Below are 17785 nucleotides of genomic sequence, written 5' to 3' on the forward strand. Positions count from 1 at the left end.
TTTCTCACATATCTCAGAGCCTTCCGCGGTTGTTGTCGTCGTCGTCGCCGCCGCCACTTCTGCAGAAGTAGCAAATGGACATCGTAGCAAATGCGGCGAGGGACGCCCTGCCTTACATTTCCGAATGCACAAAGTGTGTGGTTTAGTTTCCCAGTCTATATTTGGTAGGTCTCGTAGCAGGTTGAATGTATCAAATGGGTGGGAAAGAGCAAGGGGCAGCGTCTGTGTAGAACGAAAACACAACTCCTCAGTGGTGTGAGCGTTTTGAGATGAGTCGTATATAAGTTCCTCTTGTTTGTCAGTGACCGTGTGGCCTAATGGATAAGGCGTCGGACTTCGTATCCGAAGATTGCGTGTTTGATTCCTCTCTCGGTCGTGTTTTTCCAGATCTGAAAAAGAAACATACCGTTTTAGTGTAGCACTTGAGCAGTACGAAACCGTGTGAACGTTGCTGTTGACCATTTTCTGCTTGGAGATGCTCTTCAGCTTAAAACACGCACAACAAGACCGGTGTTAACTAGCGAATTGGTTTGCATATTGCCGTCGCCGCGTGTTTTTGACTGGCACTTGTACATCTAAAATAACGTCGTAAAGTAACTCGTTCGGCTTATGAGTCACATCAAGTATGTGTGTTAATTTTGACGAAACTAGCTCTGCAGGTTGTCATGCAATTCTGTTACCTCTCAGAAATGATTATGAAATAAAAGTGAACTACGTGACGAGTGTGACGTTAGGAAAACATTAGGCAACATGGGGAGGTTCTGTATGGGACCAATCAACCCAAACGAGTACTGTGTGACGTGCTAACCGGCATATACTCACCGAGGCAGCGCGGCTAGCTCAGTCGGTAGAACATAAGGCTCTTAATCCCAGGGTCGTGGGTTCGAGCCCCACGCGGGGAGGAACGGAATTTTGTTCCTCTGCAGATGTAACTTACCGTTTTTCTCATTAACGTGATGTAATGGAAATAGCAACTTTAAACTTTGCCTACGTCTCCGTCAGTCGCTACGAAACTGTATTTGAAGGTGAAGGTGATTTTGTAGACATGTGTAAAAGAAATGTTCTGAAATGCAAGTGGTGTTATTTGGAGAGCACTTCCTTTACGTGTCAGATGTGTAGCCAAGCAGTAATGGGTCGCCATAGCTGCAAATATTAGACGGTAATATGAAGAGTAGTCAGCTGAAGTGTGATGATCCAGACGACCGTAAGGATGAAGTACGCAAAAGTACCGCTAGGCCGCGCCTCTTTAGCTCAGTGGCAAAGCACTGGTCTAGTAAACCAGCGGTCGTGAGTTCGATCCTCACAGGAGGCAGACGAATTTTGGATATCAGTTGCGCGTCGTGGATATCAGTTGCGCGTCGTGGCCTTATAGCAAACAGTATCTGGGATGACTAACAATTAGCGAGAGGCGTTTTATTAAGAATTACTCTCAGATGTGATTAAGGCGAATGGCGCAGATAAAGCATTTGCCAAAGCGGTACAGCATAAGGTGGGATGGGACAGTCTGAAATATATTTTATAGATGTATTTCTCACATATCTCAGAGCCTTCCGCGGTTGTTGTCGTCGTCGTCGTCGTCGTCGTCGTCGTCGTCGTCGTCGTCGTCGTCGTCGTCGTCGCCGCCGCCACTTCTGCAGAAGTAGCAAATGGACATCGTAGCAAATGCGGCGAGGGACGCCCTGCCTTACATTTCCGAATGCACAAAGTGTGTGGTTTAGTTTCCCAGTCTATATTTGGTAGGTCTCGTAGCAGGTTGAATGTATCAAATGGGTGGGAAAGAGCAAGGGGCAGCGTCTGTGTAGAACGAAAACACAACTCCTCAGTGGTGTGAGCGTTTTGAGATGAGTCGTATATAAGTTCCACTTGTTTGTCAGTGACCGTGTGGCCTAACGGATAAGGCGTCGGACTTCGTATCCGAAGATTGCGTGTTTGATTCCTCTCTCGGTCGTGTTTTTCCAGATCTGAAAAAGAAACATACCGTTTTAGTGTAGCACTTGAGCAGTACGAAACCGTGTGAATGTTGCTGTTGACCATTTTCTGCTTGGAGATGCTCTTCAGCTTAAAACACGCACAACAAGACCGGTGTTAACTAGCGAATTGGTTTGCATATTGCCGTCGCCGCGGGTTTTTGACTGGCACTTGCACATCTAAAATAACGTCGGAAAGTAACTCGTTCGGCTTATGAGTCACATCAAGTATGTGTGTTAATTTTGACGAAACTAGCTCTGCAGGTTGTCATGCAATTGTGTTACCTCTCAGAAATGATTATGAAATAAAAGTGAACTACGTGACGAGTGTGACGTTAGGAAAACATTAGGCAACATGGGGAGGTTCTGTATGGGACCAATCAACCCAAACGAGTACTGTGTGACGTGCTAACCGGCATATACTCACCGAGGCAGCGCGGCTAGCTCAGTCGGTAGAACATAAGGCTCTTAATCCCAGGGTCGTGGGTTCGAGCCCCACGTGGGGAGGAACGGAATTTTGTTCCTCTGCAGATGTAACTTACCGTTTTTCTGATTAACGGGATGTAATGGAAATAGCAACTTTAAACTTTGCCTACGTCTCCGTCAGTCGCTACGAAACTGTATTTGAAGGTGAAGGTGATTTTGTAGACATGTGTGAAAGACATGTTCTGAAATGCAAGTGGTGTTATTTGGAGAGCACTTCCTTTACGTGTCAGATGTGTAGCCAAGCAGTAATGGGTCGCCATAGCTGCAAATATTAGACGGTAATATGAAGTGTTGTCAGCTGAAGTCTGATGATCCAGACGACCGTAAGGATGAAGTACGCAAAAGTACCGCTAGGCCGCGCCTCTTTAGCTCAGTGGCAGAGCACTGGTCTAGTAAACCAGGGGTCGTGAGTTCGATCCTCACAGGAGGCAGACGAATTTTGGATATCAGTTGCGCGTCGTGGCCTTATAGCAAACAGTATCTGGGATGACTAACAATTAGCGAGAGGCGTTTTATTAAGAATTACTCTCAGATGTGATTAAGGCGAATGGCGCAGATAAAGCATTTGCCAAAGCGGTACAGCATAAGGTGGGATGGGACAATCTGAAATATATTTTATAGATGTATTTCTCACATATCTCAGAGCCTTCCGCGGTTGTCGTCGTCGTCGTCGCCGCCGCCACTTCTGCAGAAGTAGCAAATGGACATCGTAGCAAATGCGGCGAGGGACGCCCTGCCTTACATTTCCGAATGCACAAAGTGTGTGGTTTAGTTTCCCAGTCTATATTTGGTAGGTCTCGTAGCAGGTTGAATGTATCAAATGGGTGGGAAAGAGCAAGGGGCAGCGTCTGTGTAGAACGAAAACACAACTCCTCAGTGGTGTGAGCGTTTTGAGATGAGTCGTATATAAGTTCCACTTGTTTGTCAGTGACCGTGTGGCCTAATGGATAAGGCGTCGGACTTCGTATCCGAAGATTGCGTGTTTGATTCCTCTCTCGGTCGTGTTTTTCCAGATCTGAAAAAGAAACATACCGTTTTAGTGTAGCACTTGAGCAGTACGAAACCGTGTGAATGTTGCTGTTGACCATTATCTGCTTGGAGATGCTCTTCAGCTTAAAACACGCACAACAAGACCGGTGTTAACTAGCGAATTGGTTTGCATATTGCCGTCGCCGCGGGTTTTTGACTGGCACTTGCACATCTAAAATAACGTCGGAAAGTAACTCGTTCGGCTTATGAGTCACATCAAGTATGTGTGTTAATTTTGACGAAACTAGCTCTGCAGGTTGTCATGCAATTGTGTTACCTCTCAGAAATGATTATGAAATAAAAGTGAACTACGTGACGAGTGTGACGTTAGGAAAACATTAGGCAACATGGGGAGGTTCTGTATGGGACCAATCAACCCAAACGAGTACTGTGTGACGTGCTAACCGGCATATACTCACCGAGGCAGCGCGGCTAGCTCAGTCGGTAGAACATAAGGCTCTTAATCCCAGTGTCGTGGGTTCGAGCCCCACGTGGGGAGGAACGGAATTTTGTTCCTCTGCAGATGTAACTTACCGTTTTTCTCATTAACGTGATGTAATGGAAATAGCAACTTTAAACTTTGCCTACGTCTCTGTCAGTCGCTACGAAACTGTATTTGAAGGTGAAGGCGATTTTGTAGACATGTGTGAAAGAAATGTTCTGAAATGCAAGTGGTGTTATTTGGAGAGCACTTCCTTTACGTGTCAGATGTGTAGCCAAGCAGTAATGGGTCGCCATAGCTGCAAATATTAGACGGTAATATGAAGTGTAGTCAGCTGAAGTCTGATGATCCAGACGACCGTAAGGATGAAGTACGCAAAAGTACCGCTAGGCCGCGCCTCTTTAGCTCAGTGGCAGAGCACTGGTCTAGTAAACCAGCGGTCGTGAGTTCGATCCTCACAGGAGGCAGACGAATTTTGGATATCAGTTGTGCGTCGTGGCCTTATAGCAAACAGTATCTGGGATGACTAACAATTAGCGAGAGGCGTTTTATTAAGAATTACTCTCAGATGTGATTAAGGCGAATGGCGCAGATAAAGCATTTGCCAAAGCGGTACAGCATAAGGTGGGATGGGACAGTCTGAAATATATTTTATAGATGTATTTCTCACATATCTCATAGCCTTCCGCGGTTGTCGTCGTCGTCGTCGTCGTCGTCGCCGCCGCCGACGCCGCCACTTCTGCAGAAGTAGCAAATGGACATCGTAGCAAATGCGGCGAGGGACGCCCTGCCTTACATTTCCGAATGCACAAAGTGTGTGGTTTAGTTTCCCAGTCTATATTTGGTAGGTCTCGTAGCAGGTTGAATGTATCAAATGGGTGGGAAAGAGCAAGGGGCAGCGTCTGTGTAGAACGAAAACACAACTCCTCAGTGGTGTGAGCGTTTTGAGATGAGTCGTATATAAGTTCCACTTGTTTGTCAGTGACCGTGTGGCCTAACGGATAAGGCGTCGGACTTCGTATCCGAAGATTGCGTGTTTGATTCCTCTCTCGGTCGTGTTTTTCCAGATCTGAAAAAGAAACATACCGTTTTAGTGTAGCACTTGAGCAGTACGAAACCGTGTGAATGTTGCTGTTGACCATTTTCTGCTTGGAGATGCTCTTCAGCTTAAAACACGCACAACAAGACCGGTGTTAACTAGCGAATTGGTTTGCATATTGCCGTCGCCGCGGGTTTTTGACTGGCACTTGCACATCTAAAATAACGTCGGAAAGTAACTCGTTCGGCTTATGAGTCACATCAAGTATGTGTGTTAATTTTGACGAAACTAGCTCTGCAGGTTGTCATGCAATTGTGTTACCTCTCAGAAATGATTATGAAATAAAAGTGAACTACGTGACGAGTGTGACGTTAGGAAAACATTAGGCAACATGGGGAGGTTCTGTATGGGACCAATCAACCCAAACGAGTACTGTGTGACGTGCTAACCGGCATATACTCACCGAGGCAGCGCGGCTAGCTCAGTTGGTAGAACATAAGGCTCTTAATCCCAGGGTCCTGGGTTCGAGCCCCACGTGGGGAGGAACGGAATTTTGTTCCTCTGCAGATGTAAATTACCGTTTTTCTGATTAACGTGATGTAATGAAAATACCAACTTTAAACTTTGCCTACGTCTCCGTCAGTCGCTACGAAACTGTATTTGAAGGTGAAGGTGATTTTGTAGACATGTGTGAAAGACATGTTCTGAAATGCAAGTGGTGTTAGTTGGAGAGCACTTCCTTTACGTGTCAGATGTGTAGCCAAGCAGTAATGGGTCGCCATAGCTGCAAATATTAGACGGTAATATGACGTGTTGTCAGCTGAAGTCTGATGATCCAGACGACCGTAAGGATGAAGTACGCAAAAGTACCGCTAGGCCGCGCCTCTTTAGCTCAGTGGCAGAGCACTGGTCTAGTAAACCAGGGGTCGTGAGTTCGATCCTCACAGGAGGCAGACGAATTTTGGATATCAGTTGCGCGTCGTGGCCTTATAGCAAAAAGTATCTGGGATGACTAACAATTAGCGAGAGGCGTTTTATTAAGAATTACTCTCAGATGTGATTAAGGCGAATGGCGCAGATAAAGCATTTGCCAAAGCGGTACAGCATAAGGTGGGATGGGACAGTCTGAAATATATTTTATAGATGTATTTCTCACATATCTCAGAGCCTTCCGCGGTTGTCGTCGTCGTCGTCGTCGTCGCCGCCGCCACTTCTGCAGAAGTAGCAAATGGACATCGTAGCAAATGCGGCGAGGGACGCCCTGCCTTACATTTCCGAATGCACAAAGTGTGTGGTTTAGTTTCCCAGTCTATATTTGGTAGGTCTCGTAGCAGGTTGAATGTATCAAATGGGTGGGAAAGAGCAAGGGGCAGCGTCTGTGTAGAACGAAAACACAACTCCTCAGTGGTGTGAGCGTTTTGAGATGAGTCGTATATAAGTTCCTCTTGTTTGTCAGTGACCGTGTGGCCTAATGGATAAGGCGTCGGACTTCGTATCCGAAGATTGCGTGTTTGATTCCTCTCTCGGTCGTGTTTTTCCAGATCTGAAAAAGAAACATACCGTTTTAGTGTAGCACTTGAGCAGTACGAAACCGTGTGAACGTTGCTGTTGACCATTTTCTGCTTGGAGATGCTCTTCAGCTTAAAACACGCACAACAAGACCGGTGTTAACTAGCGAATTGGTTTGCATATTGCCGTCGCCGCGGGTTTTTGACTGGCACTTGCACATCTAAAATAACGTCGGAAAGTAACTCGTTCGGCTTATGAGTCACATCAAGTATGTGTGTTAATTTTGACGAAACTAGCTCTGCAGGTTGTCATGCAATTCTGTTACCTCTCAGAAATGATTATGAAATAAAAGTGAACTACGTGACGAGTGTGACGTTAGGAAAACATTAGGCAACATGGGGAGGTTCTGTATGGGACCAATCAACCCAAACGAGTACTGTGTGACGTGCTAACCGGCATATACTCACCGAGGCAGCGCGGCTAGCTCAGTCGGTAGAACATAAGGCTCTTAATCCCAGGGTCGTGGGTTCGAGCCCCACGTGGGGAGGTACGGAATTTTGTTCCTCTGCAGATGTAACTTACCGTTTTTCTGATTAACGTGATGTAATGGAAATAGCAACTTTAAACTTTGCCTACGTCTCCGTCAGTCGCTACGAAACTGTATTTGAAGGTGAAGGTGATTTTGTAGACATGTGTAAAAGAAATGTTCTGAAATGCAAGTGGTGTTATTTGGAGAGCACTTCCTTTACGTGTCAGATGTGTAGCCAAGCAGTAATGGGTCGCCATAGCTGCAAATATGAGACGGTAATATGAAGTGTTGTCAGCTGAAGTCTGATGATCCAGACGACCGTAAGGATGAAGTACGCAAAAGTACCGCTAGGCCGCGCCTCTTTAGCTCAGTGGCAGAGCACTGGTCTAGTAAACCAGCGGTCGTGAGTTCGATCCTCACAGGAGGCAGACGAATTTTGGATATCAGTTGCGCGTCGTGGATATCAGTTGCGCGTCGTGGCCTTATAGCAAACAGTATCTGGGATGACTAACAATTAGCGAGAGGCGTTTTATTAAGAATTACTCTCAGATGTGATTAAGGCGAATGGCGCAGATAAAGCATTTGCCAAAGCGGTACAGCATAATTTGGGATGGGACAGTCTGAAGTATATTTTATAGATGTATTTCTCACATATCTCAGAGCCTTCCGCGGATGTTGTCGTCGTCGTCGTCGTCGTCGTCGTCGTCGTCGCCGTCGCCGCCACTTCTGCAGAAGTAGCAAATGGACATCGTAGCAAATGCGGCGAGGGACGCCCTGCCTTACATTTCCGAATGCACAAAGTGTGTGGTTTAGTTTCCCAGTCTATATTTGGTAGGTCTCGTAGCAGGTTGAATGTATCAAATGGGTGGGAAAGAGCAAGGGGCAGCGTCTGTGTAGAACGAAAACACAACTCCTCAGTGGTGTGAGCGTTTTGAGATGAGTCGTATATATGTTCCACTTGTTTGTCAGTGACCGTGTGGCCTAATGGATAAGGCGTCGGACTTCGTATCCGAAGATTGCGTGTTTGATTCCTCTCTCGGTCGTGTTTTTCCAGATCTGAAAAAGAAACATACCGTTTTAGTGTAGCACTTGAGCAGTACGAAACCGTGTGAATGTTGCTGTTGACCATTTTCTGCTTGGAGATGCTCTTCAGCTTAAAACACGCACAACAAGACCGGTGTTAACTAGCGAATTGGTTTGCATATTGCCGTCGCCGCGGGTTTTTGACTGGCACTTGCACATCTAAAATAACGTCGGAAAGTAACTCGTTCGGCTTATGAGTCACATCAAGTATGTGTGTTAATTTTGACGAAACTAGCTCTGCAGGTTGTCATGCAATTGTGTTACCTCTCAGAAATGATTATGAAATAAAATTGAACTACGTGACGAGTGTGACGTTAGGAAAACATTAGACAACATGGGGAGGTTCTGTATGGGACCAATCAACCCAAACGAGTACTGTGTGACGTGCTAACCGGCATATACTCACCGAGGCAGCGCGGCTAGCTCAGTCGGTAGAACATAAGGCTCTTAATCCCAGGGTCGTGGGTTCGAGCCCCACGTGGGGAGGAACGGAATTTTGTTCCTCTGCAGATGTAACTTACCGTTTTTCTGATTAACGTGATGTAATGGAAATAGCAACTTTAAACTTTGCCTACGTCTCCGTCAGTCGCTACGAAACTGTATTTGAAGGTGAAGGTGATTTTGTAGACATGTGTGAAAGACATGTTCTGAAATGCAAGTGGTGTTATTTGGAGAGCACTTCCTTTACGTGTCAGATGTGTAGCCAAGCAGTAATTGATCGCCATAGCTGCAAATATTAGACGGTAATATGAAGTGTTGTCAGCTGAAGTCTGATGATCCAGACGACCGTAAGGATGAAGTACGCAAAAGTACCGCTAGGCCGCGCCTCTTTAGCTCAGTGGCAGAGCACTGGTCTAGTAAACCAGCGGTCGTGAGTTCGATCCTCACAGGAGGCAGACGAATTTTGGATATCAGTTGCGCGTCGTGGCCTTATAGCAAACAGTATCTGGGATGACTAACAATTAGCGAGAGGCGTTTTATTAAGAATTACTCTCAGATGTGATTAAGGCGAATGGCGCAGATAAAGCATTTGCCAAAGCAGTACAGCATAAGGTGGGATGGGACAGTCTGAAATATATTTTATAGATGTATTTCTCACATATCTCAGAGCCTTCCGCGGTTGTCGTCGTCGCCGCCGCCACTTCTGCAGAAGTAGCAAATGGACATCGTAGCAAATGCGGCGAGGGACGCCCTGCCTTACATTTCCGAATGCACAAAGTGTGTGGTTTAGTTTCCCAGTCTATGTTTGGTAGGTCTCGTAGCAGGTTGAATGTATGAAATGGGTGGGAAAGAGCAAGGGGCAGCGTCTGTGTAGAACGAAAACACAACTCCTCAGTGGTGTGAGCGTTTTGAGATGAGTCGTATATAAGTTCCACTTGTTTGTCAGTGACCGTGTGGCCTAATGGATAAGGCGTCGGACTTCGTATCCGAAGAATTCGTGTTTGATTCCTCTCTCGGTCGGGTTTTTCCAGATCTGAAAAAGAAACATACCGTTTTAGTGTAGCACTTGAGCAGTACGAAACCGTGTGAATGTTGCTGTTGACCATTTTCTGCTTGAAGATGCTCTTGAGCTTGAAACACGCACAACAAGACCGGTGTTAACTAGCGAATTGGTTTGCATATTGCCGTCGCCGCGTGTTTTTGACTGGCACTTGCACATCTAAAATAACGTCGGAAAGTAACTCGTTCGGCTTATGAGTCACATCAAGTATGTGTGTTAATTTTGACGAAACTAGCTCTGCAGGTTGTCATGCAATTCTGTTACCTCTCAGAAATGATTATGAAATAAAAGTGAACTACGTGACGAGTGTGACGTTAGGAAAACATTAGGCAACATGGGGAGGTTCTGTATGGGACCAATCAACCCAAACGAGTACTGTGTGACGTGCTAACCGGCATATACTCACCGAGGCAGCGCGACTAGCTCAGTCGGTAGAACATAAGGCTCTTAATCCCAGGGTCGTGGGTTCGAGCCCCACGTGGGGAGGAACGGAATTTTGTTCCTCTGCAGATGTAACTTACCGTTTTTCTGATTAACGTGATGTAATGGAAATAGCAACTTTAAACTTTGCCTACGTCTCCGTCAGTCGCTACGAAACTGTATTTGAAGGTGAAGGTGATTTTGTAGACATGTGTGAAAGACATGTTCTGAAATGCAAGTGGTGTTATTTGGAGAGCACTTCCTTTACGTGTCAGATGTGTAGCCAAGCAGTAATGGGTCGCCATAGCTGCAAATATTAGACGGTAATATGAAGTGTTGTCAGCTGAAGTCTGATGATCCAGACGACCGTAAGGATGAAGTACGCAAAAGTACCGCTAGGCCGCGCCTCTTTAGCTCAGTGGCAGAGCACTGGTCTAGTAAACCAGGGGTCGTGAGTTCGATCCTCACAGGAGGCAGACGAATTTTGGATATCAGTTGCGCGTCGTGGCCTTATAGCAAACAGTATCTGGGATGACTAACAATTAGCGAGAGGCGTTTTATTAAGAATTACTCTCAGATGTGATTAAGGCGAATGGCGCAGATAAAGCATTTGCCAAAGCGGTGCAGCATAAGGTGGGATGGGACAGTCTGAAATATATTTTATAGATGTATTTCTCACATATCTCAGAGCCTTCCGCGGTTGTCGTCGTCGTCGTCGTCGTCGTCGTCGTCGCCGCCGCCGCCACTTCTGCAGAAGTAGCAATTGGACATCGTAGCAAATGCGGCGAGGGACGCCCTGCCTTACATTTCCGAATGCACAAAGTGTGTGGTTTAGTTTCCCAGTCTATATTTGGTAGGTCTCGTAGCAGGTTGAATGTATCAAATGGGTGGGAAAGAGCAAGGGGCAGCGTCTGTGTAGAACGAAAACACAACTCCTCAGTGGTGTGAGCGTTTTGAGATGAGTCGTATATAAGTTCCACTTGTTTGTCAGTGACCGTGTGGCCTAATGGATAAGGCGTCGGACTTCGTATCCGAAGATTGCGTGTTTGATTCCTCACTCGGTCGTGTTTTTCCAGATCTGAAAAAGAAACATACCGTTTTAGTGTAGCACTTGAGCAGTACGAAACCGTGTGAACGTTGCTGTTGACCATTTTCTGCTTGGAGATGCTCTTGAGCTTGAAACACGCACAACAAGACCGGTGTTAACTAGCGAATTGGTTTGCATATTGCCGTCGCCGCGTGTTTTTGACTGGCACTTGCACATCTAAAATAACGTCGGAAAGTAATTCGTTCGGCTTATGAGTCACATCAAGTATGTGTGTTAATTTTGACGAAACTAGCTCTGCAGGTTGTCATGCAATTCTATTACCTCTCAGAAATGATTATGAAATAAAAGTGAACTACGTGACGAGTGTGACGTTAGGAAAACATTAGGCAACATGGGGAGGTTCTGTATGGGACCAATCAACCCAAACGAGTACTATGTGACGTGCTAACCGGCATATACTCACCGAGGCAGCGCGGCTAGCTCAGTCGGTGGAACATAAGGCTCTTAATCCCAGGGTCGTGGGTTCGAGCCCCACGTGGGGAGGAACGGAATTTTGTTCCTCTGCAGATGTAACTTACCGTTTTTCTGATTAACGTGATGTAATGGAAATAGCAACCTTAAACTTTGCCTACGTCTCCGTCAGTCGCAAGGAAACTGTATTTGAAGGTGAAGGTGATTTTGTAGACATGTGTGAAAGACATGTTCTGAAATGCAAGTGGTGTTATTTGGAGAGCACTTCCTTTACGTGTCAGATGTGTAGCCAAGCAGTAATGGGTCGCCATAGCTGCAAATATTAGACGGTAATATGAAGTGTTGTCAGCTGAAGTCTGATGATCCAGACGACCGTAAGGATGAAGTACGCAAAAGTACCGCTAGGCCGCGCCTCTTTAGCTCAGTGGCAGAGATCTGGTCTAGTAAACCAGGGGTCGTGAGTTCGATCCTCACAGGAGGCAGACGAATTTTGGATATCAGTTGCGCGTCGTGGCCTTCTACCAAACAGTATCTGGGATGACTAACAATTAGCGAGAGGCGTTTTATTAAGAATTACTCTCAGATGTGATTAAGGCGAATGGCGCAGATAAAGCATTTGCCAAAGCGGTACAGCATAAGGTGGGATGGGGCAGTCTGAAATATATTTTATAGATGTATTTCTCACATATCTCAGAGCCTTCCGCGGTTGTCGTCGTCGTCGTCGTCGTCGTCGTCGTCGTCGTCGCCGCCGCCGCCACTTCTGCAGAAGTAGCAAATGCGGCGAGGGACGCCCTGCCTTACATTTCCGAATGCACAAAGTGTGTGGTTTAGTTTCCCAGTCTATATTTGGTAGGTCTCGTAGCAGGTTGAATGTATCAAATGGGTGGGAAAGAGCAAGGGGCAGCGTCTGTGTAGAACGAAAACACAACTCCTCAGTGGTGTGAGCGTTTTGAGATGAGTCGTATATAAGTTCCACTTGTTTGTCAGTGACCGTGTGGCCTAATGGATAAGGCGTCGGACTTCGTATCCGAAGATTGCGTGTTTGATTCCTCTCTCGGTCGTGTTTTTCCAGATCTGAAAAAGAAACATACCGTTTTAGTGTAGCACTTGAGCAGTACGAAACCGTGTGAATGTTGCTGTTGACCATTTTCTGCTTGGAGATGCTCTTCAGCTTAAAACACGCACAACAAGACCGGTGTTAACTAGCGAATTGGTTTGCATATTGCCGTCGCCGCGGGTTTTTGACTGGCACTTGCACATCTAAAATAACGTCGGAAAGTAACTCGTTCGGCTTATGAGTCACATCAAGTATGTGTGTTAATTTTGACGAAACTAGCTCTGCAGGTTGTCATGCAATTCTGTTACCTCTCAGAAATGATTATGAAATAAAAGTGAACTACGTGACGAGTGTGACGTTAGGAAAACATTAGGCAACATGGGGAGGTTCTGTATGGGACCAATCAACCCAAACGAGTACTGTGTGACGTGCTAACCGGCATGTACTCACCGAGGCAGCGCGGCTAGCTCAGTCGGTAGAACATAAGGCTCTTAATACCAAGGTCGTGGGTTCGAGCCCCACGTGGGGAGGAACGGAATTTTGTTCCTCTGCAGATGTAACTTACCGTTTTCTGATTAACGTGATGTAATGGAAATAGCAACTTTAAACTTTGCCTACGTCTCCGTCAGTCGCTACGAAACTGTATTTGAAGGTGAAGGTGATTTTGTAGACATGTGTGAAAGACATGTTCTGAAATGCAAGTGGTGTTAGTTGGAGAGCACTTCGTTTACGTGTCAGATGTGTAGCCAAGCAGTAATGGGTCGCCATAGCTGCAAATATTAGACGGTAATATGAAGTGTTGTCAGCTGAAGTCTGATGATCCAGACGACCGTAAGGATGAAGTACGCAAAAGTACCGCTAGGCCGCGCCTCTTTAGCTCAGTGGCAGAGCACTGGTCTAGTAAACCAGGGATCGTGAGTTCGATCCTCACAGGAGGCAGACGAATTTTGGATATCAGTTGCGCGTCGTGGCCTTATAGCAAACAGTATCTGGGATGACTAACAATTAGCGAGAGGCGCTTTATTAAGAATTACTCTCAGATGTGATTAAGGCGAATGGCGCAGATAAAGCATTTGCCAAAGCGGTACAGCATAAGGTGGGATGGGACAGTCTGAAATATATTTTATAGATGTATTTCTCACATATCTCAGAGCCTTCCGCGGTTGTCGTCGTCGTCGTCGTCGTCGTCGTCGTCGTCGTCGTCGTCGTCGCCGCCGCCGCCACTTCTGCAGAAGTAGCAAATGGACATCGTAGCAAATGCGGCGAGGGACGCCCTGCCTTACATTTCCGAATGCACAAAGTGTGTGGTTTAGTTTCCCAGTCTATATTTGGTAGGTCTCGTAGCAGGTTGAATGTATCAAATGGGTGGGAAAGAGCAAGGGGCAGCGTCTGTGTAGAACGAAAACACAACTCCTCAGTGGTGTGAGCGTTTTGAGATGAGTCGTATATAAGTTCCACTTGTTTGTCAGTGACCGTGTGGCCTAATGGATAAGGCGTCGGACTTCGTATCCGAAGATTGCGTGTTTGATTCCTCTCTCGGTCGTGTTTTTCCAGATCTGAAAAAGAAACATACCGTTTTAGTGTAGCACTTGAGCAGTACGAAACCGTGTGAATGTTGCTGTTGACCATTTTCTGCTTGGAGATGCTCTTCAGCTTAAAACACGCACAACAAGACCGGTGTTAACTAGCGAATTGGTTTGCATATTGCCGTCGCCGCGTGTTTTTGACTGGCACTTGTACATCTAAAATAACGTCGTAAAGTAACTCGTTCGGCTTATGAGTCACATCAAGTATGTGTGTTAATTTTGACGAAACTAGCTCTGCAGGTTGTCATGCAATTCTGTTACCTCTCAGAAATGATTATGAAATAAAAGTGAACTACGTGACGAGTGTGACGTTAGGAAAACATTAGGCAACATGGGGAGGTTCTGTATGGGACCAATCAACCCAAACGAGTACTGTGTGACGTGCTAACCGGCATATACTCACCGAGGCAGCGCGGCTAGCTCAGTCGGTAGAACATAAGGCTCTTAATCCCAGGGTCGTGGGTTGGAGCCCAACGTGGGGAGGAACGGAATTTTGTTCCTCTGCAGATGTAACTTACCGTTTTTCTGATTAACGTGATGTAATGGAAATAGCAACTTTAAACTTTGCCTACGTCTCCGTCAGTCGCTACGAAACTGTATTTGAAGGTGAAGGTGATTTTGTAGACATGTGTGAAAGACATGTTCTGAAATGCAAGTGGTGTTATTTGGAGAGCACTTCGTTTACGTGTCAGATGTGTAGCCAAGCAGTAATGGGTCGCCATAGCTGCAAATATTAGACGGTAATATGAAGTGTTGTTAGCTGAAGTCTGATGATCCAGACGACCGTAAGGATGAAGTACGCAAAAGTACCGCTAGGCCGCGCCTCTTTAGCTCAGTGGCAGAGCACTGGTCTAGTAAACCAGGGGTCGTGAGTTCGATCCTCACAGGAGGCAGACGAATTTTGGATATCAGTTGCGCGTTGTGGCCTTATAGCAAACAGTATCTGGGATGACTAACAATTAGCGAGAGGCGTTTTATTAAGAATTACTCTCAGATGTGATTAAGGCGAATGGCGCAGATAAAGCATTTGCCAAAGCGGTACAGCATAGGGTGGGATGGGACAGTCTGAAATATATTTTATAGATGTATTTCTCACATATCTCAGAGCCTTCCGCGGTTGTCGTCGTCGTCGTCGTCGTCGTCGCCGCCGCCACTTCTGCAGAAGTAGCAAATGGACATCGTAGCAAATGCGGCGAGGGACGCCCTGCCTTACATTTCCGAATGCACAAAGTGTGTGGTTTAGTTTCCCAGTCTATATTTGGTAGGTCTCGTAGCAGGTTGAATGTATCAAATGGGTGGGAAAGAGCAAGGGGCAGCGTCTGTGTAGAACGAAAACACAACTCCTCAGTGGTGTGAGCGTTTTGAGATGAGTCGTATATAAGTTCCACTTGTTTGTCAGTGACCGTGTGGCCGAATGGATAAGGCGTCGGACTTCGTATTCGAAGATTGCGTGTTTGATTCCTCTCTCGGTCGTGTTTTTCCAGATCTGAAAAAGAAACATACCGTTATAGTGTAGCACTTGAGCAGTACGAAACCGAGTGAATGTTGCTGTTGACCATTTTCTGCTTGGAGATGCTCTTCAGCTTAAAACACGCACAACAATACCGGTGTTAACTAGCGAATTGGTTTGCATATTGCCGTCGCCGCGTGTTGTTGACTGGCACTTGCACATCTGAAATAACGTCGGAAAGTAACTCGTTCGGCTTATGAGTCACATCAAGTATGTGTGTTAATTTTGACGAAACTAGCTCTGCAGGTTGTCATGCAATTCTGTTACCTCTCAGAAATGATTATGAAATAAAAGTGAACTACGTGACGAGTGTGACGTTAGGAAAACATTAGGCAACATGGGGAGGTTCTGTATGGGACCAATCAACCCAAACGAGTACTGTGTGACGTGCTAACCGACATATACTCACCGAGGCAGCGCGGCTAGCTCAGTCGGTAGAACATAAGGCTCTTAATCCCAGGGTCGTGGGTTCGAGCTCCACGTGGGGAGGAACGGAATTTTGTTCCTCTGCAGATGTAACTTACCGTTTTTCTGATTAACGTGATGTAATGGAAATAGCAACTTTAAACTTTGCCTACGTCTCCGTCAGGCGCAAGGAAACTGTATTTGAAGGTGAAGGTGATTTTGTAGACATGTGTGAAAGACATGTTCTGAAATGCAAGTGGTGTTATTTGGAGAGCACTTCCTTTACGTGTCAGATGTGTAGCCAAGCAGTAATAGGTCGCCATAGCTGCAAATATTAGACGGTAATATGAAGTGTTGTCAGCTGAAGTCTGATGATCCAGACGACCGTAAGGATGAAGTACGCAAAAGTACCGCTAGCCCGCGCCTCTTTAGCTTAGTGGCAGAGCACTGGTCTAGTAAACCAGGGGTCGTGAGTTCGATCCTCACAGGAGGCAGACGAATTTTGGATATCAGTTGCGCGTCGTGGCCTTATAGCAAACAGTATCTGGGATGACTAACAATTAGCGAGAGGCGTTTTATTAAGAATTACTCTCAGATGTGATTAAGGCGAATGGCGCAGAAAAAGCATTTGCCAAAGCGGTACAGCATAAGGTGGGATGGGACAGTCTGAAATATATTTTATAGATGTATTTCTCACATATCTCAGAGCCTTCCGCGGTTGTCGTCGTCGTCGACGTCGTCGTCGTCGTCGTCGTCGCCGCCGCCGCCACTTCTGCAGAAGTAGCAAATGGACATCGTAGCAAATGCGGCGAGGGACGCCCTGCCTTTCATTTCCGAATGCACAAAGTGTTTGGTTTAGTTTCCCAGTCTATATTTGGTAGGTCTCGTAGCAGGTTGAATGTATCAAATGGGTGGGAAAGAGCAAGGGGCAGCGTCTGTGTAGAACGAAAACACAACTCCTCAGTGGTGTGAGCGTTTTGAGATGAGTCGTATATAAGTTCCACTTGTTTGTCAGTGACCGTGTGGCCTAATGGATAAGGCGTCGGACTTCGTATCCGAAGATTGCGTGTTTGATTCCTCTCTCGGTCGTGTTTTTCCAGATCTGAAAAAGAAACATACCGTTTTAGTGTAGCACTTGAGCAGTACGAAACCGTGTGAATGTTGCTGTTGACCATTTTCTGCTTGGAGATGCTCTTCAGCTTAAAACACGCACAACAAGACCGGTGTTAACTAGCGAATTGGTTTGCATATTGCCGTCGCCGCGGGTTTTTGACTGGCACTTGCACATCTAAAATAACGTCGGAAAGTAACTCGTTCGGCTTATGAGTCACATCAAGTATGTGTGTTAATTTTGACGAAACTAGCTCTGCAGGTTGTCATGCAATTCTGTTACCTCTCAGAAATGATTATGAAATAAAAGTGAACTACGTGACGAGTGTGACGTTAGGAAAACATTAGGCAACATGGGGAGGTTCTGTATGGGACCAATCAACCCAAACGAGTACTGTGTGTCGTGCTAACCGGCATGTACTCACCAAGGCAGCGCGGCTAGCTCAGTCGGTAGAACATAAGGCTCTTAATACCAGGGTCGTGGGTTCGAGCCCCACGTGGGGAGGAACGGAATTTTGTTCCTCTGCAGATGTAACTTACCGTTTTCTGATTAACGTGATGTAATGGAAATAGCAACTTTAAACTTTGCCTAC

General features: G+C 46.2%; 11 non-coding genes across 11 annotated transcripts; all 11 read left to right on the top strand.

Annotated features, from left to right (window-relative positions):
* Positions 1-1240: 1240 nt before the first annotated feature.
* On the top strand, positions 1241-1312 carry Trnat-agu (transfer RNA threonine (anticodon AGU)). The gene has a single exon. It is a non-coding gene; the product is annotated as a tRNA-Thr (tRNA).
* Positions 1313-2812: 1500 nt separating this feature from the next.
* Trnat-agu (transfer RNA threonine (anticodon AGU)) lies at positions 2813-2884 on the top strand. The gene has a single exon. It is a non-coding gene; the product is annotated as a tRNA-Thr (tRNA).
* Positions 2885-4319: 1435 nt separating this feature from the next.
* Positions 4320-4391, top strand: Trnat-agu (transfer RNA threonine (anticodon AGU)). Its single transcript has one exon. It is a non-coding gene; the product is annotated as a tRNA-Thr (tRNA).
* Positions 4392-5844: 1453 nt separating this feature from the next.
* On the top strand, positions 5845-5916 carry Trnat-agu (transfer RNA threonine (anticodon AGU)). Its single transcript has one exon. It is a non-coding gene; the product is annotated as a tRNA-Thr (tRNA).
* Positions 5917-7357: 1441 nt separating this feature from the next.
* Trnat-agu (transfer RNA threonine (anticodon AGU)) lies at positions 7358-7429 on the top strand. Its single transcript has one exon. It is a non-coding gene; the product is annotated as a tRNA-Thr (tRNA).
* Positions 7430-8908: 1479 nt separating this feature from the next.
* Positions 8909-8980, top strand: Trnat-agu (transfer RNA threonine (anticodon AGU)). The gene has a single exon. It is a non-coding gene; the product is annotated as a tRNA-Thr (tRNA).
* Positions 8981-10409: 1429 nt separating this feature from the next.
* On the top strand, positions 10410-10481 carry Trnat-agu (transfer RNA threonine (anticodon AGU)). Its single transcript has one exon. It is a non-coding gene; the product is annotated as a tRNA-Thr (tRNA).
* A 1453-nt stretch (positions 10482-11934) lies between these two features.
* Positions 11935-12006, top strand: Trnat-agu (transfer RNA threonine (anticodon AGU)). The gene has a single exon. It is a non-coding gene; the product is annotated as a tRNA-Thr (tRNA).
* A 1442-nt stretch (positions 12007-13448) lies between these two features.
* On the top strand, positions 13449-13520 carry Trnat-agu (transfer RNA threonine (anticodon AGU)). Its single transcript has one exon. It is a non-coding gene; the product is annotated as a tRNA-Thr (tRNA).
* Positions 13521-14988: 1468 nt separating this feature from the next.
* Positions 14989-15060, top strand: Trnat-agu (transfer RNA threonine (anticodon AGU)). The gene has a single exon. It is a non-coding gene; the product is annotated as a tRNA-Thr (tRNA).
* A 1444-nt stretch (positions 15061-16504) lies between these two features.
* Positions 16505-16576, top strand: Trnat-agu (transfer RNA threonine (anticodon AGU)). Its single transcript has one exon. It is a non-coding gene; the product is annotated as a tRNA-Thr (tRNA).
* Positions 16577-17785: the final 1209 nt, after the last annotated feature.

Source organism: Schistocerca gregaria, chromosome 4 (genome assembly GCF_023897955.1).
Source record: "Schistocerca gregaria isolate iqSchGreg1 chromosome 4, iqSchGreg1.2, whole genome shotgun sequence".
NCBI lineage: Eukaryota > Metazoa > Arthropoda > Insecta > Orthoptera > Acrididae > Schistocerca > Schistocerca gregaria.